The sequence below is a fragment of the Sorex araneus genome, chromosome 6 (genome assembly GCF_027595985.1).
Source record: "Sorex araneus isolate mSorAra2 chromosome 6, mSorAra2.pri, whole genome shotgun sequence".
Lineage (NCBI taxonomy): Eukaryota > Metazoa > Chordata > Mammalia > Eulipotyphla > Soricidae > Sorex > Sorex araneus.
Window position 1 is genome coordinate 153,579,076 of NC_073307.1, and position 16,067 is coordinate 153,595,142.

The following is a 16,067-nucleotide window of genomic DNA, read 5'->3' on the forward strand; positions in this document are numbered from 1 at the left end:
GGCACAAGACAAGGATGCCCACTCTCACCACTCCTCTTCAATATAGTACTGGAAGTACTTGCGATAGCTATTAGACAAGAAAAAGAGATTAAGGGCATCCAGATAGGAAGGGAAGAAATCAAACTCTCACTATTTGCAGACGACATGATACTATATCTAGAGAAGCCTAAAACCTCTACTAAGAAACTCTTAGAAACAATAGACTTATACAGTAAAGTTGCAGGCTACAAAATCAATACCCAAAAATCCATGGCCTTCATATATGCAAACAATGAGGCAGAGGAAAGGGACATGAAAAAAGCAATCCCATTCACAATCGTGCCCCAGAAAATCAGGTACCTCGGAATCAGCTTAACCAAGGAAGTAAAAGACCTTTACAAAGAAAACTACATAACGCTACTCCATGAAATCAAAGAGGACATGAGGAAATGGAAACATATACCCTGCTCGTGGATAGGGAGAACCAATGTTGTCAGAATGGCAATACTCCCTAAAGCATTATACAGATTCAATGCGATCCCTATAAATATACCCATGACATTCTTCAAAGAAATGGATCAAGCAATCCTAAAATTCATATGGAATAACAAACGTCCAAGGATAGCTAAAACAATTCTTGGGAAAAAGATGATGGGAGGCATCACCATCCCCAACCTCAAACTTTACTACAAAGCAGTAACAATTAAAACAGCATGGTACTGGAACAAAGGCAGAGCCGTAGACCAATGGAACAGGGTGGAATATCCCTACACACAACCCCAAATGTATGACCATCTAATCTTTGATAAGGGAGCAAGAGATGTGAAGTGGAGCAAGGAAAGCCTCTTTAACAAATGGTGCTGGCACAACTGGACAACCACATGCAAAAAAATGGGTTTAGACCTTGACCTGACACCATGCACAAAAGTCAGATCAAAATGGATTAAAGACCTCAACATTAGACCACAAACCATAAGGTACATTGAAGACAAGGTCGGCGAAACCCTCCACAATATTGAAGATAAAGGTATCTTCAAAGGTGACACGGAACTAAGCAATCTAGTAAAAACAGAGATCAACAAATGGGACTACATTAAACTAAAAAGCTTCTGCACCGCAAGAGATACAGTGACCAGAATACAAAGACTATCCACAGAATGGGAAAGGATATTTACACAATACCCATCAGATAAGGGGTTGATATCAATGGTATATAAAGCACTGGTTGAGCTCTACAAGAAGAAAACATCCAACCCCATCAAAAAATGGGGCAAAGAAATGAACAGAAACTTTACCAAGGAAGAAATACGAATGGCCAAAAGGCACATGAAAAAGTGCTCTACATCACTAATCATCAGAGAGATGCAGATCAAAACAACCATGAGATACCACCTCACACCACAGAGACTAGCACACATCCAAAAGAACAAAAGCAACCGCTGTTGGAGAGGATGTGGGGAGAAAGGGACCCTTCTTCACTGCTGGTGGGAATGCCGACTGGTTCAGCCCTTCTGGAAAACAATTTGGACGACTCTCAAAAAATTAGATATTGAATTCCCATTTGACCCAGCAATACCACTGCTGGGAATATATCCCAGAGAGGCAAAAAAGTACAATCGAAACAACATCTGCACATGTATGTTCATCGCAGCACTGTTTACAATAGCCAGAATCTGGAAAAAACCCGAATGCCCCAGAACGGATGACTGGTTGAGGAAACTTTGGTACATCTATACAATGGAATTCTATGCAGCTGTTAGAAAAAAGGAGGTCAAGAATTTTGTAGTTAAGTGGATGGGCATGAAAAGTTTCATGCTGAGTGAAATGAGTCAGAAAGAGAGAAACAGACATAGAAAGATTGCACTCATCTATGGTATATAGAATAACAGAGTGGGAGACTAACACCCAAGAACTGTAGAAATAAGTACCAGGAGGTTGACTCCATGGCTTCGAGGCTGGCCTCACGTTCCGGGGAAAGGTCAACTCAGAGAAGCGATCACCAACTACATTGTAGTCGAAGGCCATGTGGGGGAAGGGAGTTGCGGGCTGAATGAGGGCTAGAGACTGAGCACAGCGGCCACTCAACACCTTTATTGCAAACCACAACAGCTAATTAGAGAGAGAAAACAGAAGGGAATGCCTTGCCACAGTGGCAGGGTGGGGTGGGGGGGAGATGGGATTGGGGAGGGTGGGAGGGACACTGGGTTTACGGGTGGTGGAGAATGGGCACTGGTGAAGGGATGGGTTCCCAAACTTTGTATGAGGGAAGTATAAGCACAAAAGTGTATAAATCTGTAACTGTACCCTCACGGTGATTCTCTAATTAAAAATAAATAAATTTAAAAAAAAGTAACAACAACAAAAGATACATCAGGAATTAATCCTCTTGGGTTCAATTAGAATAATTTCTGAGGGCTGGAGCAATAGCACAGTGGGTAGGGCGTTTGCCTTGCACAAGGCCGACCGGGGTTCGATTCCCAGCATCCCATATAGTCCCCTGAGGGCTGGCAGGAGTTATCCCTAAGTTCAGAGCCAGGAATAACCCCTGTGCATCACCAGGTGTGACCCAAAAAGCAAAAAAAAAAAAAAAAAAAGAAGAAGAAGAAGAATTTCTGAGAAGACTAATCATGTTTCTTAATAAAAATAATTGAATATGGCGCATATGCTGCCAGAGCCCATGTGTTGCTTGTGCCCACGTGGCGCCTGAGCACATGTGTCACCCACATCTCCCCTCTTGATATGTGTACTTTCATGCTTTTGTGTCTAGTGCTAGGATGTGTGTAGATGCTCTCTCCACGCTTGGAGAAGCCCGCACTCTCTCTTGAGCGTGTTACTCTTACTCTTCTCACTCCCTTCCTCCTTCCCTCAGAAAACCTCTAAATAAAAATCTGTTTACTTCAAAAAAAAATTGAAAACGTTTTATGAAAATAATTCTTCATTGTTTCAAACTTACCCCTTTCTCTAAGAGTTCTCTGGAAGATCTAGTATTTCTAATTCTGTGGCATAAATGAAAACTACCTTTCCTTCTTTGGGTCTTCTCTCAGAGAAAGAGGAAATGTGTTCATATGCAGGTTGTTAGGAGGAAAAGGGTAAATTTAATTACATGCCTATGGAGATTTTATCTGACTATAAATTCTAAAATAAATGAGGAACAGACAGGGGTTTTATTCTTGACCTAATTATTGGGTCAAGGATCAGAGACATCAGTGATAGGAAAGAAGGAGTTCATGCTGTGACTTGGGGATGGTGACTCCTACTAACTCTACAAATAGAGTAAAATGTAAATAGTCATTTCTAGAAATGTTCTTACTTCCAAACATGTTATCATTACAGGTAATCAAAGTAGTAGCCACCCTTTTCTAGTTGAGGAACGTAAAGAATTTGCCTGTAACCTAAACGGTCTCAATTGGCTTTATCAATTGACATGCCAAAACCAGGGTCTACTTGATAATCTTAGAGAAAAATATTTTAAGCATATTTGTTAAAACTACTGTACATTTACTGTAGAAATGGGAAAATAGATACAAAGAGGGGTTTAAAAAATTTTTCCTGGTATATGCAACTGATAGCAATGTGATTATTTCATTTAAATACATTAATCGTTTTGATATTTAGTCGTTGATACTTTAGTAAAGAAATGTGAAAAGCTTAAACTAATGATTCTGGCTATGTCTGTTTTCATTCATCTATTTATTCATCCACATAATTAATCAATGTTTGAGGAAACTTTTCATTTAAGCATTATACTGTTAATTTAAGAGAAGATAAGCAAAAGTCATAAGGTGGTTTGGATCCTGAAAGAGTTTTGGTGGTTGAGCTGAACTGGGAGAAAGCGATGAAACACACATATGCACAGCTTCGTAATGAGAGCCGTTAAGATGTTTATAATGTTAAGATGTTATGAAGATCTAATTGGAAAATGACAGAGTAACACTTGCACTCAAATAACCAAAGAATATATTGCAGTTGATTACTTGCTCAGTAGATGGTCATGACAAAATGTACATTCTATTTTTTTTAATTATTTATTTATTTTTTATTTTATTTTATTTTGCTTTTTTTTGGGTCACACCCAGCAATGCACAGGGGTTACTCCTGGCTCTGCACTCAGGAATTACCCGTGGCCATGCTTAGGGGACCATATGGGATGCTGGGAATCAAACTCCGGTCAGCCACGTGCAAGGCAAACGCCCTACCCGCTGTGCTATTGCTCCAGCCCCAAAATGTACATTCTAGATCACATGTATTTAATGATCCTAAATATGATGATATGAACCTGTAAGGTTGACTCTCTTTTTTTTTTTTTGGTTTTTTTTTTTTTTTGCTTTTTGGGTCACACCCAGCGATGCTCAGGGGTTACTCCTGGCTTTGCACTCAGGAATTACTCCTGGCAGTGCTTGGGGGACCATATGGGATGCCGGGGATCGAACCCAGGTCGGCCGCCTGCAAGGCAAACGCCCTACCCGCTGTGCTATCGCTCCGGCCCCAGGTTGACTCTCTTTTAAAAAATGATTTTAGATTTAGAAGAGCCAATAAAATAAACATTGGGTTGATGCTTCTCTTTTGTTGTAAATGCCCACTGCTCAATATTTAAATCCTTTACCATCCTTTATGACAGTACTGGAAAGAGAAATTCAATCTCATCAATTATCCCGTGCTGCTCTCTAACTTTCACAGGAACCCTACTCTAATCTGGTGTGTGTGTTGGGGGAGGGGGGGAGGAGACCTTATCATCTTTCCTGCTGATGTAGCTTCACTTTGTCATATTGGACCCTAACTCTTAAGTTGACCTGTTGTATTCCCCCAGGATTCACCAGGAAGTTTTCTGCAAGGTGCTTAACTGGTAGAAATATTGCAGGATCAAGTTTGACCTTTACAATATATGAAATTAAGGACATACTATACATTTGGAAATTCTGTCCTTACACCATGAAAACTAAAAATGCAAACCAAAACAAAACTGAAGACAGTAACTCAACTTCCAGTGAGAACTGTTTGAATTTAAATGATACAGGGCAAAGTGTACAATAAAATATATGAGATAATCTGCATCAGTCACATTTCCTAGGGCCTTAAAACCTATCGTATTAATTTTTTCATCTTATTTATATTTATGCTGAAATAAAACATCAAACAGCTTTCTTTCTCTGTCAAAATCTATACTATTGTAATGCCATGCATTGGTAGTAGATGGAGTTCAGAAGAGAAAGATGGGCTTAATTATATGAAAATGTATAATTTTGTTATGCACAATAGAAGTTTTATTGACCTGGTTGCACAGTATTAAGGTACTATGCAGATACTTAAATATAATGTAATTAATCCAAAGATCAATTGCTATTTTGTACATATTAAAAATCATAACATTTTTTTAGTATACTGAACCTTGCCAGTAAGCTTTCTTTAATTAATTTCATAACTTAATTTTTTAATTAGATCTAGAGTCTCAAAACTGATTCCCTGAGACTTGTATTTTAATCAATGAGAAGAAATTATTTTAAGTTAACATTGAAATGAGTTCAATAAATGGGTATATTATAAGTTATTATTTAGTAAACCTCTATTGCCTGTCTGTGTCAAAAAGACAAGTGACAAAAGAGGGGCAGTGAAAACCACCATGGATGTTTAAAAAAAAATACTACTTCACCTGAAGTGATAATAATCAGAGTTATGGCTAAAATCTTTTAATGACAAGAATAGAATACCTTGATAACTGCCCTAAAACTATGCATTAAAAAGGGCATACTTTAGTCTTCACAGTGACTAAAGGATGTTTAAAGGTTTGCCCTATTGATTACACCAAGTAAATTGGGAGCGATCCAATTAGCATGTGAATATTGTAAACACCACCAGGGGGAGTCCTGATGATGTCCCATAGGTGATTTCTGGATGAATGCTTCAGGGGGAATTGTCCCTTAGTTAGGCTCAGTATAAATTTCCCTAGTTTGGAGACCTACAGGAAAGCTACGACGTCACTGTCCCTCCACAGGTGAGTGTAGCTGTTTTGAAAATAAAGAGGCAAATACAGAAGTGGTTTTTGATGTTATTTCTTCCTCTGCTAAGCATGAAATGGAGCTTTAAAAATCCCTATGAACATTAAGCTATAAGGAAGAAAGAAAAGGCAAAGAATGGTTTTGTTCATATGTGGAATAAAGATTAAGGAAAACAAACTAGAAAAATAATATTACTAATTATTTTGTATAATATATAGATGTGGTTAAAACTGCAGGGGTTGTCAGAAAGAAAACTGGTGGGGGATAAAAGAAGCATTAAGGGGAATTATAGGTGGTGAGATGGAATTATAATTTTGGTGGTGTGTAAGTCTTATTACAAACCAAAGCTAAATCAGTAAAAAGTTATTTTTTAAATCTCACTTAGAAAAAAACAGGGACAGACTCCAGTACTATCTGATAAAGACTATGTGTAATGTACAATATACTAACGAGTTGGCCAGGTTTTAAAAGCATTCTTGACATTAGCTGTAAACCATTTCACAACTATATTGGTTTAGGCTTATATGTGAGGATTAGAAATTCTTAGAAATCAAAAAGTGCTTACATATAATTTCCATTTTAACATGCTTTTCTTCTCAAAGCCTACAACTTTTGATACTGGCAGAGATAATATACTACAATTCCATAACTTTTCAGAGATTTCATAGAGTCAGTAAGACAAAGGTTGAAAGTGATTTGCACAAAAATTTATAAGGTTCAGCTAAAAAGAAAATAATAAATATAAATATCTTTAGTTCCTTATTTGAAAGAACTTTTTCAGAGACTTCAAAATCAGATGTGTGTTCAATAAATAATGATGGTGAGTTGTCTGTAACATGTTCAGACTGATTTATGAGATGTCAAGAAGGATAGGCAAAGGTTAAGACAAGGGGGAAGTAGGAGGAGGATAAAGAGGAGATGGAAGAGAAAGAGGAGAGAAAGAGTAGAGGAAGAAGAAGGAGAAAAAAGGAGAAGGAAAAGAAGAAGGAGGATTGAGAAAAGAAGCAGGATAAGGAAAAATGAAGAAGGAGAGAAAAAGAAGAAGAAGAAGAAGAAGAAGAAGAAGAAGAAGAAGAAGAAGAAGAAGAAGAAGAAGAAGAAGGAGGAGGAGGAGGAGGAGGAGGAGGAGGAGGAGGAGGATGAGGAGTAGGAGAAGGAGGAGAAGGAGGAGGAGGAGGAGGAGGAGGAGGAGAAGGAGAAGGAGGAGGAGAAGAAGAAGAAGAAGAAGAAGAAGAAGAAGAAGAAGAAGAAGAAGAAGAAGAAGAAGAAGAAGAAGGAGGAGGAGGAGGAGGAGGAGGAGGAGGAGGAGGAGGAAGAGGAGGAGGAGGAGGAGAAGGAGGAGAAGGAGGAGAAGGAGGAGAAAGAGGAGAAAGAGGAGGAGGAGGAGGAGATAGAGATAGATATAGAACTTATTGGATATTAAGGTGTTGGAGCTTGAATTAAGTACCAAAAGTAACCAAACATCTATTATAAAATAATAAGTCAGGTAACAGAATATACCACATAGTGACAATAGTGGATAACACTGTTACTTATTTAAAATTTACCCATCTAATATTCCTTAAAATTTCTCATCACAGAAAATAACTATACATGTTAAGAATTTTATCTGGATTCATGACATTTATTTCATTTGAAAAGTATATGATATTAAACCTTTGTAGATGTGAAAATATTGAACATATTACACATATGTTAGTGAAATTTTATATGAAATGAAATGTGCAATAAGAAGGTTAATGATGGTATACCATTTTGTTGAAAGTGAAAACACTTGACTGTGCTTATGTCACTTCTCAAAATTGATGGGATTTTACTAAACTTTCAACTAAAGCATTCCAGTGTTCCCACAAACATGGATCTCCCTATAGGGCATGAAATTTTTGTTTCTTCCACCTGTAGTGTGTATCAACCTTATTCCTACGAACAGCAAAAAATGTTTTCAATAATTCCATGCAATTTGTAATAAGTCATGAATTTACTTATTGTCTTCCCTTGGAACACCCTGACTATTCCCACTGTTCACTCAATTTCATTTTGAAAGAAAAATGAAGTACTAAGGGAAGAAGGTCTCTAAATAATTTAGAATGTATCCACTTGCCAGATGTTCATGGTGTTTTGGATAAAACCATCTCATCCATGACTAAAAAGTTTTTAGATATCATTCCGTGATATTTTTAACACTTTGATACTTCAGTGAAAGTGTTAAGCATAATTTCCCCTGTTCTTACTTTAGCTTATCACTTAAATAAAAACTAAATCTAATCCACTTCCACAGCTGGAACTATGAGTATTTCAGATTCAAACTCCAGACTACCTGGAATACATAATAAAATGTTGATATTCTTGATTAGAACACTTTTCTCGCTTTTTTTTAATATGTGTGCATACATGTATTCTAGAACTACATTCTTTTTCAAGTGGCCATTGTTATTATGATAGAATAGTAGAGCAAAATCACCATTTCATATATTTCTTTATTAATTAATTTTATTAATTTAAATAAGATTGTGCATTTCACATTGTATGAATATCTCAGGATCATTATTCTCCATAACCTAACTACCAATATGAATGAGTTAACTCAAGTTCAAACAGTGATAGCTGAATCAAGGTGGGTATTTCAAAGCAATCAGCAAGTATACAACAGGGACTTCAAAAATCCCTTTTTCAATTCTATTATCACTTTTACCAACAGCAACTTGAATAACTGAAAAAGATAACTTCCCTTTATAAAATCAGTTTATTTTGTGGTTGTTTAAACTGTCAATTCATGACTTGAATATAATTTGTCTATTTTTTTAAGACTACTTATTCTTTTCGTACTAGAGAATATGAAGACGAAACCAATTCCCCAGCACAATGGCACAGAGGCAACCGAGTTTATTCTCCTGGGACTCACCAGCCGACCAGAACTGCAGCCTCTTCTTTTTGTGATATTTCTCATGATTTACCTCATCACCCTGACAGGGAACTTTGGGATGATATTCTTAATCAGAGTTACGCCTCGGCTGCAAACTCCCATGTACTTCTTCCTCACTCATTTAGCATGCGTGGATATTTTTTATTCCACAAATATCTCTCCCCAGATGCTTATCAACTTCTTGTCTGAGAAGAAAACCATTTCCTACATCGGGTGCCTGACCCAGTGTTTCGTTTTTGTGACTCTGCTCCTTACTGAGTATTACATGCTGGGCGCCATGGCCTATGACAGGTACATGGCAATCTGCAATCCCCTGCATTACACCAGCAGAATGTCCAAGCGCCTTTGCGTCTGCCTGGTCACATTCCCCTATATCTGGGGCTCTATGGTGGGTACGATGCAGTTGATACTGACCTCTGGCTTGTCCTTTTGTGGCCCCATCACCATCAACCATTTCTGTTGTACTGACCCACCCCTCCTAATGCTCACCTGTTCTGACACTTACATAAAGCAAACTACCCTCTTTGTGTCTGCAGGGATTAACCTCACTGGTTCCCTGCTCATCATCCTCATCTCTTAAGTCTTTATTTTTATCACCATCATAAAAATCCGATCCACTGAAGGGCAACGGAAAGCCTTCTCCACCTGTGGCTCCCACCTGACCGCTGTCACCATGTTCTATGGGTCCCTCTTTTGCATGTATCTGAGACCAGCCAATGAGAAGTCAGTTGAACAAGGGAAAATCATATCCGTATTCTTTATTTTTGTAAGTCCTTTCCTGAATCCCTTTATCTATAGCTTGAGGAACAAGGATGTGAAACAGGCCTTAAGACAAGTAATTCTGAAAAATTTCAGTACAAAGAAAGGTTCTATCACAACAATCTTTAAATGAAAATTTTAAAATTATGTCCCCAAACTAATTCAAGACTTTTCTAGTGGCTTTGGTGATGTACGTTCTTTCAATGAGCCATCGTGAATGTTGATTCTGTAAATACTGAGATCAATAGGAGTTTCATGGCAATATGAAGAGGGAGGTTGTTTAAAAATAATTATCCCTAGGAAACTCACCCAGAGAAGAAAACTCCTTATACTTCTGAAGGGGCATGTGGAAGAGAACAGTTTTTGAATAAAATGGTGTGATCCCTTGATTTGCCATCAGATAAGTTATTCATTTCAGAGCCAAGTCATCAACATGGAGTGTCACTGAAGTAACATCTGCAAGTGAAATGCTTTACAACGCATTTTTGAGAAATCAAATATTTTATTTTTATATGATTATATTGTCTATAATTTTTTTCTTGGGTCACACCCAGTGATGCACAAGGGTTATTCCTAGCACATGCACTCAGGAATTGCTCCTAGCTGTGCTCGGGGGATCATATGGGATGCTGGGAATTAAACCTAGTTTGGCTGTGTGCAAGGCAAATGCGCTCCCTGCTGTGCTATTGCTCCAGCCCCCATATTGTCTAATTTTCTTTAAATAAAAGTGAATTTTCATGTTAAAAAAGAAAAACCTAGAACCAAAAAATCTGATTTAAATGTGTTTCATTTCCTTTCTACATGTTTGGATGTACTTATCTTAATGCCTATACATGTGTTTTATATTATGATTTTAGAAAAAACCTTAAATATTTTGCTGTTTTAGAACTGCATGATTTCTTCAGTTTCATTAAATCAGAAAATGTCACTTTGTTTATAAATTCCAACTACTGATTTACGAGTTAAATTTCTTACTGAAGAGTTTTATATCATTTTGTCCCTACACACTATTAACAATGTTGATATGCATTTTGCCTATTATCTTTTCACTCATTGACTATACACTAATAACTCTTAAAACAGATTTTAATTGACTACTAAAATTTGTTGCTATTATAAATATAGTCAATAGCTTAAGAATACTCCTGATTGCTTCATATTCATTGAAGTTTTTTCTTAATTAAAACATAATTAAATATTATCTATAGAATATATTTAGTGTGTCAGTACTTTATAATAATAAAACCAGTTTTCAAATTTATTGTTTTTTAAAAAAAATTATTCTTCAATTGAATCACCATGTGAAAAGTTACAAAGCTTTCAAGTTTAAGTCGCAGTTACACAATGCTCAAATAACCATCCCTTCACCAGTGCACATATTCCACCACCAAAAATCACAGTATACCTCCCCCACCCCCCACCTCCCCAGCCCCCCACCCCGCCAGTGTAACTGATAAATTTCACTTTCCTTTCACTTTACTTTGATTACATTCAATATTTCAACAAAAAACTCACTATTATTGTTTGGAGCTCTCCCCCCTAAAGTCGGACCTGCTGAAAAGGAAGCATTTGATAATTTGATTTCCATCGCTGAGAATGAAGAGATATGAGGTCGAGCAGCCACACTAGCAGCTGCATGGATTAAGATTTCTGTATTTTAGTATTTTAGTAACTAAGTCCAGAGAAATATCTGCCAGAAATTGCATCATTGCGAGCTTGTACCTCTCAGCTACTTTATATTCCACATATGAGTGAAATCTTTCTATGTCTGTCTCTTTATTTCTAACTCATTTCACTCAACATGATACTTTCCATGTTGATCCACTTGTATGCAAATTTCATGATTTTATGTTTCCAGACAGCTGCATAGTATTCCATTGTGTAGATGTACCAGAGTTTCTTTAACCAGTCATCTGTTTTGGGGCACTCTGTTTTTTTTCCAGACTGTGGCTATTGTTAACAGTGCTGCAATGAACATAGAAATGCAGATGTCATTTCTACCATACCTTTTTGCCTCTTTGGAATACATTACCAGGCGTGGTATTGCTGGCTAAAATGGAAGCTCAATTTCTAATTGAAAAGGGGGACATCACAACAGAAACCAAAGAAATTTAAAAGATTATCAAAGACTACTTTGAAAAGCTGTATGCCACAAAACAAGAGAACCTAGAAGAAATGGATAACTTCCTGGATTCCTATAATCTCCCAAGGATGAACCAACAAAACCTGGAGTATCTGAATAGTCCTATTAATGTCAAGGAAATTGAAACGGTAATCAAAAGTCTTCCCAAAAACAAAAGCCCAGATCCAGACGGATTCACTAGCAAATTCTTCCAAACATTTAAACAGGACTTATTGCCAGTTCTTCTCAAGCTTTTCCAGGAAATTGAAGAAACAGAAACCCTCCCAAACAGTTTCTATGAGGCTCACATCTCCCTAATACCAAAAGCAAACAAAGACACCACAAAAAAAGAAAACTGCAGGCCAATAACCCTGATGAAAAAAGATGCGAAAATTCTCAACAAAATATTAGCAAATAGAATTCAACAACTCATCAAAAAAGATCATACACCACAACCAAGTGGGATTCATCCCAGGGATGCAAGGATGGCTTAACATCCGGAAATCAATCAACATAATCCATCATATCAACAAAAGAACAGATAAAAATCATATATCATATCAATAGATGCAGAGAAAGCATTTGACAAGATCCAGCACCTGTTTTTGATGAAAACTCTCTCCAAAATGGGTATAGAAAACTCTCTCCTCAATATAGTCAAAGCTTTTTATCAGAAGCCTACGGCAAGCATCATCCTCAATGGGGAAAAACTAAGAGCCTTCCCTCTAAGAACAGGGACGAGACAAGGATGCCCACTCTTTCCACTTTCGTTCAATATAGTACTGGAAGTACTTGCAATAGCGATTAGGCAAGAAAAAGATATTAAGGGCATTCAGGTAGGAAAGGAAGAAATCAAGCTCTCACTATTCACAGATGATATGATACTATACTTAGAGAACCCTAAAACCTCTACCAAGAAACTCCTAGAAACAATATACTCGTACAGTAAAGTTGCAGGCTACAAAATCAATACCCTAAAGTCCATGACTTTCCTATATGCAAATAATGAGAGAGAAGAAAGCGACATGATAAAAGCAATCCTGTTCACAATTGTGCCTCAAAAAATCAAGTACCTCGGAATCAGCTTAACTAAGGAGGTGAAGGACTTGTATAATGAAAACTACAAAACACTACTTCAGGAAATAAAAGAAGACACGAGGAAATGGAAAGACATCACCTGCTCATGGACTGGAAGCATTAATACTGTCAAAATGGCAATACTTTTCAAAACATTGTACAAATTCAATGGGATCCCTATAGGGATACCCTTGACATTCTTCAAAGAACTGAGGAAGCACTCCTAAAATTCTTATGGAAAAATAAGCCCCCACGAATAGCTAAAGCAATTCTTGGGAAAAAGAAAATGGGAGGAATCAACCTCCCCAACTTCAAAATCTACTACAAAGAGGTAGTAATTAAAACTGCATGGTACTGGAACAAAGGCAGAGCTGCAGACCAATGGAACAGGGTTGAATATTCTGACACACACCACCAAATATATGATCATCTAATCTTTGATAAGGGAGCAAGAAATGTGAAGTGGAGCAAGGAAAGCATGTTTAACAAATTGTGCTGGCAAAACTGGACAGCTACATGCAAAAAAATGGGCTTAGACCTCCACCTATCACCATGTACAAATGTCAGATTAAAGACCTCAACATCAGACCAGAATCCCTAAGGTACATTGAAGACAAGGTCGGCAAAATCCTCCACTTTGACATTGAAGCCAACGATGTCTTCAAAGGTTGGCCAAGCAAGTGAAAACAGAGATAAATAAATGGGACTATCTCAAACTAAAATTTATTCTTAAGGACACAAAAATAAATGATTTATTATATCTCTTATGTTTAATATAAATAAATTTATTTTGCAAATCAGAGTCATAAGTGGTTGGTAGGGCTGAAAGTTTGTGGGAAAATAGCAGAGTTCTGTAGCTGTTTAGTACAGCTACTAAACCAGGAAACAGGGAGATTAACATTGTCTTCCCGTTGTTCATCGATTTGCTCTAGTGGGCACCAGTAACGTCTCCATTGTGAGACTTGTTACTGTTTTTGGCATATATAATACACCATGGGTAGCTTGTCAGTCTCTGCCATGTGGGAGAGATACTCTTGGTAGCTTGCCAGGCTCTCCGAGAGGGATGGAGGAATCGAACCCAGTTCGGCTAGGTGCAAGGCAAATGCCCTACCCACTGTGCTATGATAATTATTATACAATAATACAATTATACAGTAAGAAAATTATTTCATATGTATGTCACATTATGTTCTGTATGTCAAAATTTCAAATGTTACGTGAAAAATTGTGTGATGAAGTAGCTAGGGTTTTTCAAAATTAATGTCATAAGATTTGAGTTGTAGAACATTAAATTTCAAAAGTATAATACTAATGGAAATTTTAAATTCTAACTATGTGGTAGTTAAACCTTCTCTTTTAAATTTTCGAAGAATAAAATGAAAAGTCACTGGAAAAAATAAAATACAACATGCTGCTTTCCACATCTCATCCAGGTGCCCGCTCGGTATCCAGGGCTCCTTTCCGGTACCGAAGGACCTAGTCAAAACTTCCCCAGCTGGTTTTTAACCTAGAACTGCAGGGGATGGGAACGGAGACAGATCTCACACACCCATAGTAGCAACATTTCAGGGAACGTCCTTCTGCCTCCCATCCAGGTATTCACCCAGTATCCAGGACTCCTTCCCAGAGCCGAGCCCATTGATGCTGCCAAAAATTATACTCCACCTCTATATCCCAGAAGAACCGTAAGTTATCTTCGTAGGTGGAACTTTCACTAGGGCAGCTTAACCACCAGAAACACATCAGGCCAATTAGTCATTAGCTTCACTTCAATTAATACTTCACCAAAAACACAAGAGTAACAGTGAGTGTTTGGGGTTAAACCACACAGGTCACAATGGTAAAGCCACGCAGAAGCCCACCAAGCTTAGTTACTGAAGAGACTAGCCCAGAAGACCCCAACAGTAATGACGTGTTAGACAATCTCTCTGACAAGGAATTTAGAAGGGAGCTACTGAGGATGCACAAGGAGCTGAAAGAAGCAATGGAACGCGCTGCCAATAAAATGCAAGAGGACTTGAAAGTAGAAATGCAGAAAATGCAAACAAAATTAAAAATAGAAATGTCAGATCAAAAAACTGGTAGGCGAATTGAAAACCTTAGTTAAAGGCCTCAGCAGTAGAGTAACAGCTGCTGAGGACAGAATCAGTGAGCTCGAAGATGAAGTGCAGAAACTCTCCAAACAGAAGAAAATGGAAAAGACACTCTCAATCCGAGAACAGATGGCAAGAGAAGATCAGGATGAAGCCAAGAGGAATAACATAAGAATTATTGGAGTCCCAGAGGGACAGGAAGAAAACCCTGATGAAAAAAAAAAACATCAAACACATCATTGCTACAACATTCCCAGAGCTGAAGAACACAGGAGACCACATAAAGGAGGCCCGAAGGGTACCAGCTAGAAGAAATCCAAATAAAAATACCTCAAGACACATCCTGATCAAAATGACCAAAACTTTAGATAGAGACAAAATTCTGAAAGCAGCAAGATCAAAGAAAGAAATTGCCTATAAAGGAGCATCCTTAAGATTCACAGCCGACTTTTCTGATAAAACTCTCACAATCTGAAAACAGTGGTGGGATATAGTAAAAAAACTCAATGAAATAAATGCCTTACCAAAAAAATTTCAGCTAGACTCTCATTCATAACAGAAGGAACAACACACAGTTTCACATACAAATAACAGCTCAGGAACTTCATAGACTCAATACCATGGTTACAAGAACAAATAAACGGCTACTTTAAGACAAGAAAAGCCCCTCAAAAACATCAAATTTTGGCAGAAAGATGGGACAAAGGCCCATAACAATAATCTCTCTCAACGTCAATGGGCTAAACACACCAATTAAAAGACACAGAGTGGCAGGATGGGTCAGAAAATTGAAACCAACATTCTTCTGCCTGGAAGAAACACATCTCAATAGTCAGCAAACACAGACAGTGACAGTCATTTCTTATTGATCAAGGGATCTGTACAGCAGGAAAAACTTACACTACTAAATGTACATGCACCTAACAAGGGACCAGCAAAGTACTCAAAACAAGTATTCATAGACCTGAAGAAAGACATCAATAGCAAAACAATACTAGTAGGAGATTTCAACACCACTTAGTAACAGTAGTGGATAACACTGTTATTTATTGAAAATTTACAATCGGATATGCCTTAACATTTCCTTATTAAATATTTATATTTTATTTAAATTTAAATCC

The 16,067-nt window shown here is 37.4% G+C and overlaps 1 pseudogene; it reads left to right on the forward strand.

Annotated features, from left to right (window-relative positions):
- The first annotated feature begins 8,806 nt into the window (after nt 1-8,806).
- Nucleotides 8,807-9,787, forward strand: LOC129406022 (olfactory receptor 1030-like; annotated as a pseudogene).
- Nucleotides 9,788-16,067: the final 6,280 nt, after the last annotated feature.